Raw genomic sequence first — 16,230 nt, forward strand, 5'->3', positions numbered from 1 at the left:
AGCCCTGGTGTTCTTAAACGCTTGGCTCACCTACTTGTTTTCGCTGGGCATAGCTTCCTCCTCACTGCCGGTGCCTCTTTGTCACAGCCTGATCCGACGCCAGGTTTTCCCGTTCGAGCGGAGGGCCTGTGAGGAAACGAGTCACCTGACCTCTCTCCACCTGATCCAGGGGGTGGAGTTTTACCTGAGGCATCACGTTTGTGGACTACAAAGCCCACATGTCATACTGGTCGCGCAGCAGATGCGCGCAGCGGGCGCGCCGGCGGCAGCAAGCCCGCCTGCGCCCGTCCGCACGCGACTAGGGCCAGGGGCCAGTGATGCTGCCCAGAATCTCATCTACACCTCCTCAGAACTAATGGCGTGCCAAGGTATGTGGTCTGTTTCTAAACATACACAGGCCAAGCTTGTCACTTTGGGTCTCTTTTGTCTTTCTGACCCCCCCCTCCTTGGTCCCTGCAGCTGGGGAAGTCCCTGTTCCCAAAGACAGTGGGAACCTACTAACAGTCCCCTCCTCTGTTTACCCACCCCCCCGTGGTATTTTCGGCATGCCTGCTTAACACTCGCTCATTAGCAAAACACCAGCTAGAGACATTTTGCTTTCTTAACCAAGTTCAACCTGATTGTTTATTCCTTACTGAAACTTGGCTCACCCCTGTATCTTCAGCAGATATTTTAGCGGCCCTTCCTGAAAACTAATATCTTCTGCGTTCAGATCGTGCGTCTGGTAAAAGTGGGGGCGGTGTGGCTGCCATCATTCACTCAAGGTGGTCATTTTCTCTAATGCCCTCCCCGACGATTCCTGCGGTTGACTACTTGGTCATGAAGACCATGTCTGTCTCTCCACCGCTGGTTTGTGTTTTGTTTTATCGCCCTCACCAGGACATGCCCTCCTTTCCTTCCTTAGTGGGTGAGATTCTCGCCAATCTGATAGTAAACAACTCGCGTATAGTGATCTTAGGTGACTTCAACTACTGGCCTGGCGATCCTTTGGAGGACTCTTACTCCAAGGAGTTTTCTGATTTGCTCACTCATTTGAATCTGACACAATTGGTTCATCTACCTACCCATAAGTTTGGCCATACATTGGACCAAATTTGGTCGGCTAATTTGGATATTTCTTTACTCTCGGTTCTTCCCTGCTTGTGGTCTGATCATTATTTGGTCTCATTTTCTCTGTCACTAAAACCCACAACTAGTACTCCTTTACCTACCAACATAAAAGTGAGAAACTGGGGGCGAGTAAACATTAATTCTCTTTGCTCCTCGCTTTCCACCTCTAGTCCGACTAATGTTGATTATTCAGACCCTTCCCTTCATGATCAGGCCTCGGCCATTAATTCCTGGCTTACCTCATCCTGTGATGAATTGGTCCCCTGGAGATCGATTCGACTTAACCGCTCACACGATACGCAAAGATGGTTTTCCTCCTCTCTACAAGCAAAGAAACTCCAGCTCAGACAGGCAGAACGAAAGTGGCGTCGGCGCTTCGATCCCTCTGACAAAATGATTTACTCCACAATTCTTAGGGAATATAAAAATGACATCCTCATAGCAAAGACTCAATATCTCTCTGCAATGTTTCTATCTTCTCCCAATAAGCCCAAGGAAATCTTTTCCATTCTCAACAGTCTCTCTAAACTTGATCAAGTCACTGCCAAACCTCTCCCTTCTCAGGACCTCTGTGACTCTGTTCACAATTATTTCTTCACTAAAATTTCTACTATCAAACTTCATATATCTTCTCCCTCTCCCTCCTTTGATCCTCCTCTACCCCGTACACATTTTATCACACATTTTCCACCTATCGTGATAGAGAATTTTCTCAGTCTGGTGAGTTCCACGAAATCTGGCTCTCCCACTTATAGGTGTCCCTCACACATCCTTCGTGAGATCTTCTCGGTCTGTTCCGACCCACCCCTTGCCCTTCTTAACAAATCACTGGCTTTGGGCGTCGTCCCTAATATTTTTAAATCAGCTAAGATTCTTCCTGTTCTGAAAAAGATGGGGGCTGATCCGACTATCCCGTCTAATTTTCGACCTATCTCCCTGCTTCCCTTTTTAGGCAAAGTTTTGGAGAGATATGTCACTCATTGCCTTAGCTCCTTCATTGAAGCCTCCGATTACTTTGATCCCTATCAGGCTGGCTTCTGTCCTACTCATTCTACGGAATCAGTTATCCTCTCAGTTTTGGATGAACTGAGAGTTAGTGCTGACCATGGATCCACTCAAGCCCTTGTACTTCTCCATCTATAGGCTGCCTTCAACACGGTCGACCATCATCTTTTGGTCGACCGTGTCCAACATGCTGGCATCTCGGATGTGGCCTTGAGTTGGGTCTCCTCTTTCTTGGAGAACCGCCAACAGGCGGTTCAGCTCTCCTCCTTTTCTTCTACTCCTCAAACAGTAACCTGTGGTGACCTCCAAGGCTCTGCTCTTTCCCCTCTTCTTTTTAATCTTTATATTTTTTCCCTAATGTTTGCTTTACGTCACCGGGAGGTCACAGTGTTTAACTACGCTGATGACCTTTAACTTATGTTCACCTTTTCTTCTTCTCCTGATTCTATTTCCCATTTTCAGAACACTGGTTTTTATCCAGGACTGGATGAGCACAAACCATCTTAAGTTAAATCCCGACAAGACGGAACTAGTCCTGATCGGAGGCTCAGCCAATCCCTGGTCTTCTAATTTCTGGCCTTCTTCTCTTGGACCTGCCCCCTCTCCCGCTAAGTCTGTGAAAAGTCTGGGCATCAGAATCAGTGACGACCTTTCGATGCATACCCAAATTAGTATGATAGTCTCTTCCTGATTTTTATGTCTCCGCACTATCCGTAAGGTTTCCCAGTTCTTTACCACTGATGCTCTTAAGTTCATCCTCCTTGCCCTTGTCATCTCTCGGGTCGATTATGCTAATTATCTTTATATCGGTATCCCTGCTTATGAACTACGCCGACTACAGCTTATGCAAAATCAGGCAGCTAGGCTGATTTATAGTCGTTCTAGATTCCATCATGCTCTTCCGCTTCTGAGGCAACTGCATTGGCTACCGGTTACCTATAGATGCCTATTTAAACTAGGGTGTCTTATTTTTAAATCATTAGCGGGCTTAGCTCATTCCTATGTAGCATCTAGGCTCACAACCTACACTCCCTCTAAAAACTTACGGTCCTCATCCAAGAACCTTCTGGTTGTTCCACGCTTTGTTAGGAAGAAACATGGGGGGTCGAGTTTTTTCTTTCAGGCCCCTCGATTTTGGAACTCTCTTCCTGATAATCTTCGATCTTCCCAATCATACTTGGAGTTCCGCAAAGGTCTGAAGACCTGGCTATGTGGAGTGGTGTGGCTCACTGGTTAGAGGCGGCAGACCCGGGAGCAGAAGTCGGCCCGGGACCAGGGTTCAATTCCCGACGCGGCAGGGTCGTGGACCAGGGTCAGCGGACTCGACAATTCTCGTCTCGGTGCCTACTCTAACCTGGGGTCCCACTCGGCAACTCTGGGCATTAGCTTGCCTAATCTCTACAACGGCCCCACCAACGCCGGGGATGCCTGGCTCCACCTTGGGGATTCCCAGTAGGGACCATCCCACAGGGAAAGCCAGGACGGGTTCCCCAGCGGTATACAGCGCCGGGACGCCCCTTTGCTGGGGCAGCTGTGCGCTTTACAAGTATACAACATTTAACATTTAACATTTATTCATTAGAGCTTTTGAGGTCTAATTTCTGCCCTGTTCTGCTGCCGGACTGCATTAGCACCATGAAACCTTTTTGGTATACGTGCGCTCTATAAATTCCCCCAACTTCAACTTCAACTTCTGCACTAGTGCGGAACGTTCAGCGCAGGCAACTGGACAGATCTGTATTTTGTCTAGTCCCAGTTTTGAATCAAAGTATCATAGGTGGTTAATAAGTCTCCTGCAAAGCACATTATGTAACACGTAGCTGACAGATTTTCATTATATGTAAATGGGTAAGTGGGTTACTGCTTTTAACACACAGATAATTTTGTTACTTGAAGTTTATAAACTGTAATCCTTCTAATATAGCACAGTGAGCTATGGTCTACATGTAGCTTCTACACTTTCACCCTCACTGTATTATGTGAAACATCCTGTACATTGATTTACACACATGTGATTTATTGTCAATGTATAATGTGTACGTTTGGTGCAAAGCGCTCTGACACCCAGCATTGAGATGAGTAGTTCTAAAGCACTATAAAAGAAATTAAATTGTGGTATTTATGTTGTTATTTGTGTTAATACTTAAATACTGGGACAGACCAACACATCTGATATTCTTACAGTGCATACATGTGTGTTACATACAGGGACTGAACAAAGTCAGAAGTATGCCTCTCTTAAGTACCTGTGTAGTGTTAACAAGCTCTGAATCATTAGTTTCCCTCCATTGTATCTAGGTGTGAGTCTACTGATAACTCCCAGCCAGGATATTTCATCAAAAGGAGGCCTGATGGCCACTTAACTTAGGCCTTTGTTAAGGGCCCAGCTGCAATCTGATCAGCCCCTTCCCCACTTGTACATTGCTGCTCGGAAGGAAAGCAGACAATGTGCAGGCGCTGCTGAAAGTGTCTGAAAATTACCCCCGGACAAGTTTAGCACATTTCTGTGGGGCCCAACCTCTTGGCAGAGTAGAAAGCGTTCACCCTGTGAAAACAGTGAGTAGCCATCTACTCACGTGTACCCTTGACTCGTACCCTGTGTTGCATGCATCCTAAAGTCATGTGCAGCAGGCTTAGTGACATGTGGCTGGCACATACCTCTACTCAAGACTGAGTGGACAGCGGGTGGTAGCCCTCCACTGAAGAGACAAGCTTCAGAACATACCAACTTCTGGTGGTCAGCCAAAGAATCCCTCTCATGACTTCTGAAATGTCCTAAATTAATTGCTATTATATAGATTACCTATCAAAAGGCAGATCCTTTCTGTACACTTGCTCTCCCAGCCAATTGGCACAAAGCGTGAAACGGTTTTCCCCACAGTAGGGCCATGGCGTCGAGGTGAAACACACCCATCGCAGTTCCAGGTCATTTAGAGGGAAATGCAAAAAGGAATTCCTTCATTTGTTTTTTATTTTTGTGGATAATACATATCGCACAAAATATACCTACCGAGAAATACCATACATAAAAGAAACAACATCATTACAGACAAGGCTAATCGTGTATTGTCAGTTTGTTTGTATGGCTTCCATAAGAAGCCTGTATCGTGTACACCAGATTCTAAATGTGCTGACTCACTGCTATGATGTAGCAACAGTTGATAACAACATTTCTTACCCGCTGTTGCCAGCTCATAAATGCCTACCAGGCCAGGCTGACAGGGATCCCTGAGTGCCTGTCCATCGAGTGCTGTTTGTCTGCTTTGAATGAAAGCAGAAAGCACAATTGCAGGATAGCGGAAAAGGGCAAGGAAGGTGATGGGGTTGGTTAAGGGTGGCATTTAAGGTTTGTTTTCACATTGTGGGTATTTTTTTCACATTTGGGTCAGTGAGGAGATGCCCTGTACTGTATGGTTTCCTATTACTCCTCTCAAGGTCTCAAGACTGGGACCCGAAATCGGCCCTGGCAAACTGCTCGGCTGGCCCCCGGGAGGGTGGAGGAGCAGGGGGTGGTTCGGTTGAGCTGTTTGCCAGGGCCGGTTTCGGCCGATTTTGTTACGGGGGCGATATTGCCGGTTCCCGGTGACAAAAATGGTCCCCACACTGGCGGCCCACCGGGGAAACACCCGGTGCCCACTACGGCCAGTCCGGCCCTGACTCCTCTGCCTCTGCGTAGCTGTTGAAAGCAGTGGCAGATGATTATGGAGGTCATACATAACATAAAATTATAGATGAGTAAAGAGCGAATTACCGGGATGTATTTGACCTCGGAGTTCTAAGTGACATCATAGACAAATTGAGCTTGCCTCTTGTTGTATATTTTGGAAAAACATCCCTATAACGCACTGTTACCCATCCATAATTCTATGTTTATAACAGTGCCAATGGAGTGACATTACAGACCCACGTGAAGAGTGCCAGCCTCCTACACTGTATTTCTAACGTCAGTTCTGTTTAACTCAGAGTACTTTTATTTAAGGATTAAGAGGGTGGGAAGACATTTACCGACGGGACACTTCGAAGACGCCTAAGATGTAGAATCAAAGTACACTCTCAACCGGACACAGAACACTGTACTACACCCGGAGTTTAGATATGGAAAAGGATAGTGCCAGTGGATCTAAGAAAGACACTACACTTTGCACACACGTATACAATTTCTTCCCCTTTTTATCTGCTAATTCCCTCCCATTTCTTTTGTTTCTGTTGTCTTGAGTCGGATAAACCAATCCTAGAATTAATTGCAAATTGCTTGATATGAAAAAATATGGAGTTCCCAAAGTTAACCACTAGAGGGAGGCACAGGCCAGTAAGAGTTCTGCAACGATTACGTGAATTGTAGAAAGATACCGTCTTCGTGTACGAACTGAAGTTAATAAACTACGTTATGGAAAAAAACGGCATTTCAGACGGGTGGGTACATTAATTATCTCTTTCCTAAAATATAAAAAAAAAATGCAGGGTTTGCATTCAAAACTGTGACGCTCGGGTGTGCGTGTGATCCCCAGGGCCAATGAATATACTTTGAACCTCTGTTTTTTTCATTGCTAATTTCATTTGGTTTTGACATTGGTATAACCCATCAGGGTCACATACATACATATTATTAGTGTTTTACTCCTGTAGCCCTGATACCAAACGGAAACAGTACAAAATGAGAACAGAAATAACAAACACAAATGCACATATGGTCCTAGCCCCCCCCCCTCATCCCCCCAACACACACACACAATCATCCGATCCATGAAACAAAATCCTAGACATGTAGGTTCTCTTCTGTTCCTGTAGCAGCATTCATATCTTGACCATACTGTGGTGACGGTCTAGTCTTTTGACCGGAACCGGAAGAGTTTACACGGAAGCGGAAGGCGGCCATTTTGAGTTCGGCGCCAACCGCATCTTAGAGAGCGGTGTATTCCCGGCGCTCCAGGAGAATAAATCACAGAAACCTACATAACGTCTCCTGTATTCTTTAAAAGGGGAGACTCTACAATGGCGACGAGGCGCGCTCAACCACGGTGTTTGTGGTGACGCGGAACACACGCATCAGCCTCGCGGAGCGCGAGAACGTTTCTGCTCGCCTCACAGAGGCTATCCTGTACCCGGAGCGCGGCAGAGGGCGGCGCCCACGACCACCACGGCCCCAGACACCGCCAGGCGACGCTGCTACCCGATGCCTCCACAGTCAGTGACATCATAAATACTTCCCATTGAGGAAGCATAGACACAGACCAGAGTCTTCCTGGAAAGGCACGAGCAGCGCTGGCCGGAGGTCCCACACCCAGAGGTCCACGGAGCAGGCCCACCAGGCACAGTGAGTCGGAGGGTGAGAAGGGGATCCCGATAGTTCGGCAGGACAGAGAAGCGACGCTGACCACGTGGTCCTGCGCTACGCACCAAACTGGCGGAGCTAGCAGGCCAGGGAGGAAATTCAAGGGAGAGCAGCAGGGAAGGACGGCAGTCCACCCACACGACGACGACCTCGTCGAGTGGAGCGACAGGCGGCGGCAGCACAGCAGGTGTCGCAGATACCAGACAAGCCCCGGGCAGCCCCCCGAACAGAGGCGTCCAAGCCCAAGGCAGTCCCAATGTAGCCAGGAAAATGGCGGCGCCAACCACGTCGCTCACACAGATGGTACCTTTCCTCCCGACCAGAGGTGAACCAGCGATGCCCTGGGAGGATTGGAAGCGGTACTTCCAGAACTACCTGGAGGCGTTGGAGGAAGAGAGCGGGGCGGAGTACTCCAGCAAGAGAAGGAAGACTATCCTACTGCACAATTTGGGCCCGGAAGGCATCAGGGTATTCGACACCATTGTGAAAGGTCAGAGAGACGACAACGACGACGACGTATTCAGCCACGCCATTGCTGATCTGGATGCGCACTACAGGCCAGTGGTGTGCGTAGCCATCGATAGGCACAGTTTCTTCCTTAGAAAGCAAGAAGGAGGTGAGACTGTAGATGAATACGTCACCGCTCTTCAAAAACTTGCTCTCACGTGCAAGTTTGGTCCCCTCCATGATGACCTCATCCGAGATCAAATTATCATGCACACCACGAGCACGCATGTCCAAGAGAAATTGTGGGTAAACGGTGATGCACCCTTGAAGGAAGTATGGGCCTTAGTGAAGAAGGCGGAGATGTCGAAAAGATGCGCGCAAGCGGTTAAGAAAGACGCGGGAAGCACGCAGACGGTATGCAGAGTCATGACGAGCCACAAAGGTGAGAGGAGCAAACAAAGGGAGACAACGAGAAACCAAGACTACAAAAGAGGGCAGCAACAGTCAGGAGGGAGTGCCCAGAGGACTAGCAGAGGAGGAAGACCGAGCTGTTACAGATGTGGCAGCACTGCACATTTGGGAAACGACAAAGCATGCCCGGCATTCAGGGCGAAATGCGCATTCTGCAACATCTTTGGGCACTACGAGAAGGTGTGCCGTCGCAAGCCCAAAAGTACGGCAGTCAGATATGTGGACCAGGAGCAGCATGAGGAGGAAGCGACACACACGGAGGAGGACGACCTCCAAGAGTTCCTCTACATCGACGCACAAATACTAGATGTAGGGGGCACCGATTCAGACAAACCACGGTTGGACATGCATATAGGTGGCGTACCAATACAAATGGTAGCGGACAGTTGAGCCCCCATCACCATAATACAGAAGCAGGTGTGGGAGAGAGAATTTGAAGCAAAGGTCAAGGGGAGACTCCAGCCGATGGACTTAAGACCTGTCACGTATACAGGACAGAGAATACCCATGTTGGGTTACTGTCCACTGCTGTTTGAATTTCGGGGGCGACAAGCCATGTGCAAACTGTACGTTGCCGAAAAAGGTCCATCAGTTCTCAGTTAGAAGGACCAGGGTGCGCTGGGAAATACAGTTGAACCTAGGAGGTATAGAGAAAATATTGCTAATGGACATGATACAGGACAGCAACAACGAGGCTTGGCGCAGAGAGTACCCCAAGGTGTTCAACGGGCAAACTAGCAAAATATAGCCATCTCATCAATTTGAGAAGGGGCCCAACCCGTGGTGCACAAGGTGAGAAACATCCCACTCAGATGTCGGGAAGCAGTCCAGGCTGAACTGGACAGATTGGAAAGGAGTGGAGTGATACAAGCCATTGACAGCTCGGAGTGGCTTTCACCACTGGTGGTTGCGCAGAAACCAAATGGGAAGGTGAGGTTATGCGTTGACCTCAGAGAACTGAACAAAAACATCTTGGTTGACAAATTTCCTCTTCCCCGTATCAATGAGATGTTGGCCAAAACCAAAGGACTGAAATGGTTCTCCACTCTAGATCTATCGTCTGCTTACCATCAAGTGAAGCTCCATCCGTCGTGTAGCCACCTCACGTCTTTTATCACACCGTTTGGATGTTACAAATTTGTCAGAATGCCATTCGGATTGGCCTCGGCAGCAGCCGTGTTCCAGAACCTCATGCACCGACTCTTCAGGAAATTGGAGGGAGTCCAGTTCTTCCAGGATGACATCATGGTCATGGGAGCGTCCAAACAAGACCACACTGAGAGGCTGCATCAAGTACTACGCACGTTACAAGCCAATGGATTGACGGCGGAATGGTCAAAATGCAAGTTCGGAGTCCCGTCCGTGACATATTCGGGACATGAAGTGAGTGAAAAAGGGATTGACACAAAGAAGGCCAACATGCAAGCAATTCTAGATGCGCCAAACCCAGGGAAGAAGGAGGACGTCAGGTCGTTCCTGGGGATGGCGGAATATTATAGCAAGTTCATCCCCAACTTTGCTACCAAAACCCACTATATGAGGCAGTTGCTCAAGGAAAAGAACGGATTCCAATGGAGGAAGGAAGAACAGGAAGAATTCACTAAACTCAACCAGGAACTAGGAGCGATGATACCACTACAAGGATTTGACCCCGGGGCACCATCTGTCCTAACCACTGATGCTAGTGATCGAGGCTTGGGAGCCGTGCTGATGCAGAAATCTGAAAAAGGTGAGATGTCCACAATCAGCTTCGCCTCGAGATCTCTGGCGCCCAACGAAGAAAAGTTTAGCGTCATAGAGAAAGAAATGCTGGCAGTTGTCTGGGGAATAGAACGATTCCGACAATATCTGTGGGAAGCAAAATTCCTGGTGAGGACTGATCACAAGCCTTTGGTGAAGGTTTTGACGTCGAGTGGGCATGCACATGCCACGCCCCGAATAGCCAAAATGACACTCAGGCTTTTGGATTTCGTATATGAAGTTGAGCACATACCAGGACCACAAAATAAGGTAGCTGACTTCCTGAGTCGCTCAGCCGCTCAAGCAACACCAAAATGGGACAGCTACGTGGTAGCCACCATTCAGGACATGGAAAGTGTCATCAGTGCCCAGGAATGGGAAGAGGCTTAGAAGTCGGAAGAGGCTTACAAGTCGGACGAGGATCTCGAGACAATCAAAGGATACGTGGTCCATGGATGGCCTGAGGAGATATTAGGAAGTGAGAGATGAGATGTCGCTAGGAGAAAACCCTCTTTTTCTACTGAGGGGCGACAAAGTAGTACCTCCTCAAGGTGTGATTGAACACTTATTAGCCTTGCTACATGAAGGGCATCAAGGCATCACTAAGACCAAGGCGTTGGCGAGGCAAATGTACTGGTGGCCAGCCATAGACAATCAGGTGGAGCGCTATGTGAGACAATGTGAGTCTTGTGCCAAAGCACACAAATCCCAAAGTGTTTTGAGACCCCTATTGGGAAAATTCCCTATTCCGGAAGGCCCCTGGGAAGTGGTGTCGGTCGACATTATGGGACCCATCCTCAACACCGAAGGAGTGCAAAAGTACGCAGTGGTGTTGATCGATAAATACTCAAAGTGGCCAGAAGTCGAAGTGCAGGAGACCATGGACACGGAGGCTGTCATAACATTTCTAAGAAACACATTCCTCAAGGAAGGTATTCCCAAGGTGATCGTCAGTGACAATGGGCCCCAATTCACATCGGCAAAGTGGGAAGCTTTCGTATTGAGGAATGGCATTGAGGTCAAGCACCCGCCCATATATCACCCCGCCGGAAATGGACAAGTAGAACGCTTCAACAGGGTGATTATGGGAACTATTCAGGCGGCCATAAGTGATGGATTGGACTGGGAAAAAGAACTACCCAAAATGCTATGGGCCTACCGCATCACACCGGGTTGTACCGGATACAGCCCGTTCAAGGTTTTGAGGGGGAGAGATCCCTTTACCAAGGACAATGCGGTGTGGAGGAAGATGGTTGTGCAGAGCAAATGGTCCCCAGCGGTAGTCAGGAGAAACTTGGAAAGGGCGCAGGACACATACACTGAACACTTCAACAAAAGACACAACGTCAAGGGAGTCACGTTAGAAAAAGGTGATTGGGTAAGAGTGAAGATGGCAACACTAAAGAGAAAAGGGGAAAGCAAATGTACCCCTCCCCTACAAGTGCTGGAACCATATGCAAGATCTGCACTACTCAGTGACGGCAAAGTGTGGTCGCAGGACAGGATGGCGAAGTGCAGTAAGATACTAAATTGGGGAGCAGAAGCAAGTGAGGAGGTAGAGAATGTGGAAGAAAGAGAGGAAGCAAGTGGGGAAAGGAAAAACGAGCAAGTGGAAGAAGGCGAGCAGCAAGTGGACAAGAGAGGAGAAGAAAGAAGAGAAGAAGTTAGAAGACATAAAGAAGAGAAGGGTGAAGACAGTAGGGAGAGAGATCAGGACGGAGACGGCGAGAAAGAAGGGACGAGCAGGAAGCTGGATGAATCAAGGGGAGAGCAGCAGGATAGAGCCAGTACCACGAGAGCAGGAAGGATGGTGAGAAGGCCGGAAAGATTCAAGGACTTTGAAATGGACTACTAGTAAGAACTGTTTGTTAAGGGTTGTGTAAAGGGGGGAGATATGTGGTGACGGTCTAGTCCTTTGACCGGAACAGGAAGAGTTTACACGGAAGCGGAAGGCGGCCATTTTGAGTTCGGCGCCGACCGCATCTTAGAGAGCGGTGTATTCCCGGCGCTCCGGGAGAATAAATCACAGAAACCTACATAACGTCTCCTGTATTCTTTAAAAGGGGAGACTCTACACATACTGCCTGGTTTTAAGGTGTGCCTGTTGTTCGGCAGTATGTATGTATCGGCTGTAAATTCAATCCCCTATAATCCGCCCACCTCTGCCAACCTCTGCTGTTAGTTTTGTTAGCTGACATGATGAACCATGAGTTTATCCAGCAATCATGGTTATGTTATGCCTCCTTTCCAGTAGAAATTACGAATCAGGCGGGGTGGAATTACGGTATATTCCACCCCACCTGATCAGGACTGGTCTGGTGTTCCTGCACCCCGTTTTCCCCGTAGGTAAATTTGTATGAGACTTTTATTACAACGCCGGCCGGGCCAAGCCTCATCCCTTTGCCACAGGCAACCTTTTTCTTAGGCAATGGAAAGCATGCAATGGAAACCCTGCCAAAAGTGTTCTCCACCCTCTATTCATGGATATCACTGCTGCCATTTACCTGTTCAAGGAAAATCATGCCTAGGAACTCCAAAGACACACCCCTGAAGTGGAGTGAAACACTGCGCTCCTGGCAGAGAAATCCACAGTAGTAAATAGATGTATGCCCTCCAGTAATCCCTTCGTGGATTACTAGCTGCCGTACAGAAAAGGATTTTCGATCATCAGCTCACGTTTATATCACTTTTTACTTTGAATAGGACCCTTTGTACTTAGGCGTGGTTGCTTAACCTTGCTATCTCATAAGAGTCAAGTGCTAAAGGGAAGGTCTTGGTCATCTACTTGAATTGTATTCCTGCTGTGACCCCGGGACATCAGAGGGGGAACGGCCTTAGTTATTACAGGTGACCCTCAGTAGCACCTGCCTGCTCCAGGCCTGAAACAGTCCTCATAGATACTCACCAGTAGAGTGCTAGACTCTGTTGAATGATAGAGGCTCCCCAAACTGGTATTCCTTTAAACATGGGTAACAACCATCCACATGACAAGTCCCACAGACACAACTAAAGGTTGATTGCATCTTATCACTAGTCATGATGTACAGGCCCTTTCTCCCTAAACCCAAACAGGGAAACAGCCTGCCATCTCTTCCTATAGACATCGATGGTGTTTGTCATGGCTGGGTCCCATGATTCAGCCTGATTGTATGTAGTGCTCATTAGAGTGTATATGCATATATGAGAGGTGGGCATCCATAATGGAATACTTTAACCCCTACGGTTGTAGGGTGCTCCTTAGGAATTAGAGCGCGGACAGTGCCGCTGTCTTCCATTCCCTGACTGTCACCCTGGGCGGCTCCTCCCTCCCAGAGACATTGTAAGGTTAAGTGCATGTGTGTTGGTTTGAAAACGCATCCACTGATGGATCAAGGTTATCTTCCAGCGTTTACCTCCTCTACACCAAGCCAGTTCCAGCTCTTGTCAGCCCGCGGCCTGACATTTGAACAATGGCTACGGAGAAGGGACACACATCTGAGTTGAGGAAGGCTGGGATCAGAGACTGCATCTTTGATTGGCTTTCTCCTCAAAGGCGATGAGGAATGCACCTCAGGACTGAGGAAAAAACTTGCTGCTGCTGTAACATGAAGAGAGACAGGAGGTATAGAACCTGGCATGTGGATAACCATATGATTCTGACCTGGGCCTAAGTTCAGCCTCTCAGTGTGCCACTGTGAGGAGCTTTGCTGAGATCACATTGGCAAAACCTGGGGCCTGAGATAATTTTCAGCCTGACTGAAGATCACGCTGACAAGGAGCACTGAGGATAATCTAGAGGACCCATGTGCTTCACCAACTTGCCATTCCTGATCCCTGCCACGACGTTTAAAACACTAGATACACTCCTCACAGACCTCGTATGGGGACCGGGGCGAAGGCGCATAGGCCTCGCTAAGCTACAGCTCACCCCCGGAACCGGGGGCATGGGAGTACCAGACTTCAGGGCCTACAACTTCGCATGACAGCTGCAATGGCTGGCCTACTGGCTAGCGGGTCGGAACCTACATGAGATTAACATGACGGAGGAAGATCACTCTAAAGGGAATATTCATGTTTTGCTATTACCCCGCTCGGAGCTGCCGAGAGACACCCCTCCGCTTCTCCGACTTGCAGTCCAATACTGGCGGAAGGCGTTGAAATACACGGCCCCAACGACTTCCTATGCCCCCACGATTCCACTAATGGGTATCCCACTGCAGTCGGGCCCACTCACAACACACAAGCTTATGTCATGGCACGACGCTGGGGTGACACTTATAGGAGACCTTTTTGCCGAAGGACAAATGCTGTCCTTTGAAGACTTCAGGGCCACGCATGGTGTTCCCGGGGGATCGTTCCACCTGCATGCTGGCCTTCGGCATTACGTAACGAGCAGGTGGGCTCACGAGGGAGTGGAACCACCCACAAACCCCTTGCCAACGATGCAGTATCTTATGGGGACGGGTAGCCACCTAACTAAATGGCTCACTGCTAGCATCAGAACGGGGAGAGCAATCTCACTATCGCCTCTCAAGACAAAGTGGGAAGGTGACATAGGGAGGCCACTAAGGGACAAGGAATGGGAACGTATCCTCCAATTTCCCAAAAAGGTAGCCAGGAACCCCAAGTTTAAGTTCATCCAGTTGATGCTACTACATAGAGCTTATTTAACGCCCCACCGCATACACGTTATGTTCCCTAACGCTGTCGACACATGCCCCCGATGCGCCGCAGATGACGCATCTCTGGTACACATGTTGTGGACCTGCCCCAAACTGGGCTATTACTGGACCACTGTTAATGAGCTGCTCACCGGAGCAGGCGCCTTGCCACGAGCGCTCACTCTAGAATATGCACTCCTGGGGCTGGGACCAGCGGCGCGTACAAGGAGTGTGGCAACACGTTTTACTGACTTGGCCATATTGCTGGCGAAACGGGCAATCACGATGAGGTGGAAATCACCCAGGCCACCTGATCCTGACTTATGGAAAGCGGAAGTGACACGCTGGGGCAAAGCGGAGGGTGAAGCACTACAGAGAGAGGAACGCAGGGGCCTTAGGAAAACGCCGATTTCACTGGACTGGTTTGCCATTCTGGGGATGTTCGAAGCAGGGGACGATGGGGACTCTAATGATTCGATACCCATACAGTAAAATGTGTCCTACCTTTAATGAGCTCCATACACCGTTCCCACACGTGGTGCACTAGACAATGGTACGGGAGATCCCGTGATATTCATGCTCATGCCTCTGTCTGACTGTATAGAATGATACTTCTGAAAAAAACTGAATTGTGGGTGCAGACAAGTACAACCTGATATGTACGTACATAGAGTTGGAGTGTCGGGAGGGATTTTTTTTGAGGGTGGTGGGAGGGATTATCTCGGTTCTTACGGGGTTTGTACACTTATTCAGAAAACAACAAAATCGAAAATGTATAATGTAACTGCTATTATAGTGCGTATAGGAGCATGTCTCATTCTGGTTCAGTAATATAATGATGACTCTGTACTATTGCTCTGTTCACTATGCTAATAAACAGATTTAAAAAAAAAAAATCTAGAGGACCCATGTGCTTCCACAACTTCAGCTTTATCTTAGTTACTGAGCACACTGGCAAGAAGTATGGTGGCCTGTGGGCCTTTGTGACCCCTGTTACATCTCAAGCAGTGCTGCCAGGAAATATGAGGACCCATCTGTCTACATGACCACTGCCACGCCTTGGACCCACTGCAACAAAGTTGAAACACGTTTGACTTTACATCCCCTCAACACACAAATGGTAGGCACTTGGCCACTCAGTGAGCTTCCAGTATTACCCGGTTCCAAGGACAAGAGCAGTACATCCATAATTGCCATTGGTTGCCACAGTTTCCGGAGAACTGGTCTGACTGTGATAGAGAGGGAGACTTTTCTCCACATGACAAGATTATTTTCCCTCTGAGGATTTTGTTTTAAATCACACTTTTGTAGTAACCCAAAATAAGTGGCAGGTGGATTTCTGTGCTACAAAATCTGCCTGGCTCTGGGGCACAGTTTCCAGGCAAACTCTCAGAAATCTAAACTAGGCACCGATTTCCAGGACCTAAATATGTAGTAAATACAACAAAGGCTTTGTGGTAATGAAAAATACTCCAACTACTGGAG

General features: G+C 48.4%; 1 protein-coding gene across 2 annotated transcripts in view; it reads left to right on the plus strand.

Annotated features, from left to right (window-relative positions):
- Positions 1 to 16,230, plus strand: part of ANKRD29 (ankyrin repeat domain 29) — a 459,839-nt gene that overhangs the window by 361,504 nt on the left and 82,105 nt on the right. The window lies entirely within an intron of this gene.

This window comes from Lissotriton helveticus, chromosome 4_1, assembly GCF_964261635.1.
Source record: "Lissotriton helveticus chromosome 4_1, aLisHel1.1, whole genome shotgun sequence".
NCBI lineage: Eukaryota > Metazoa > Chordata > Amphibia > Caudata > Salamandridae > Lissotriton > Lissotriton helveticus.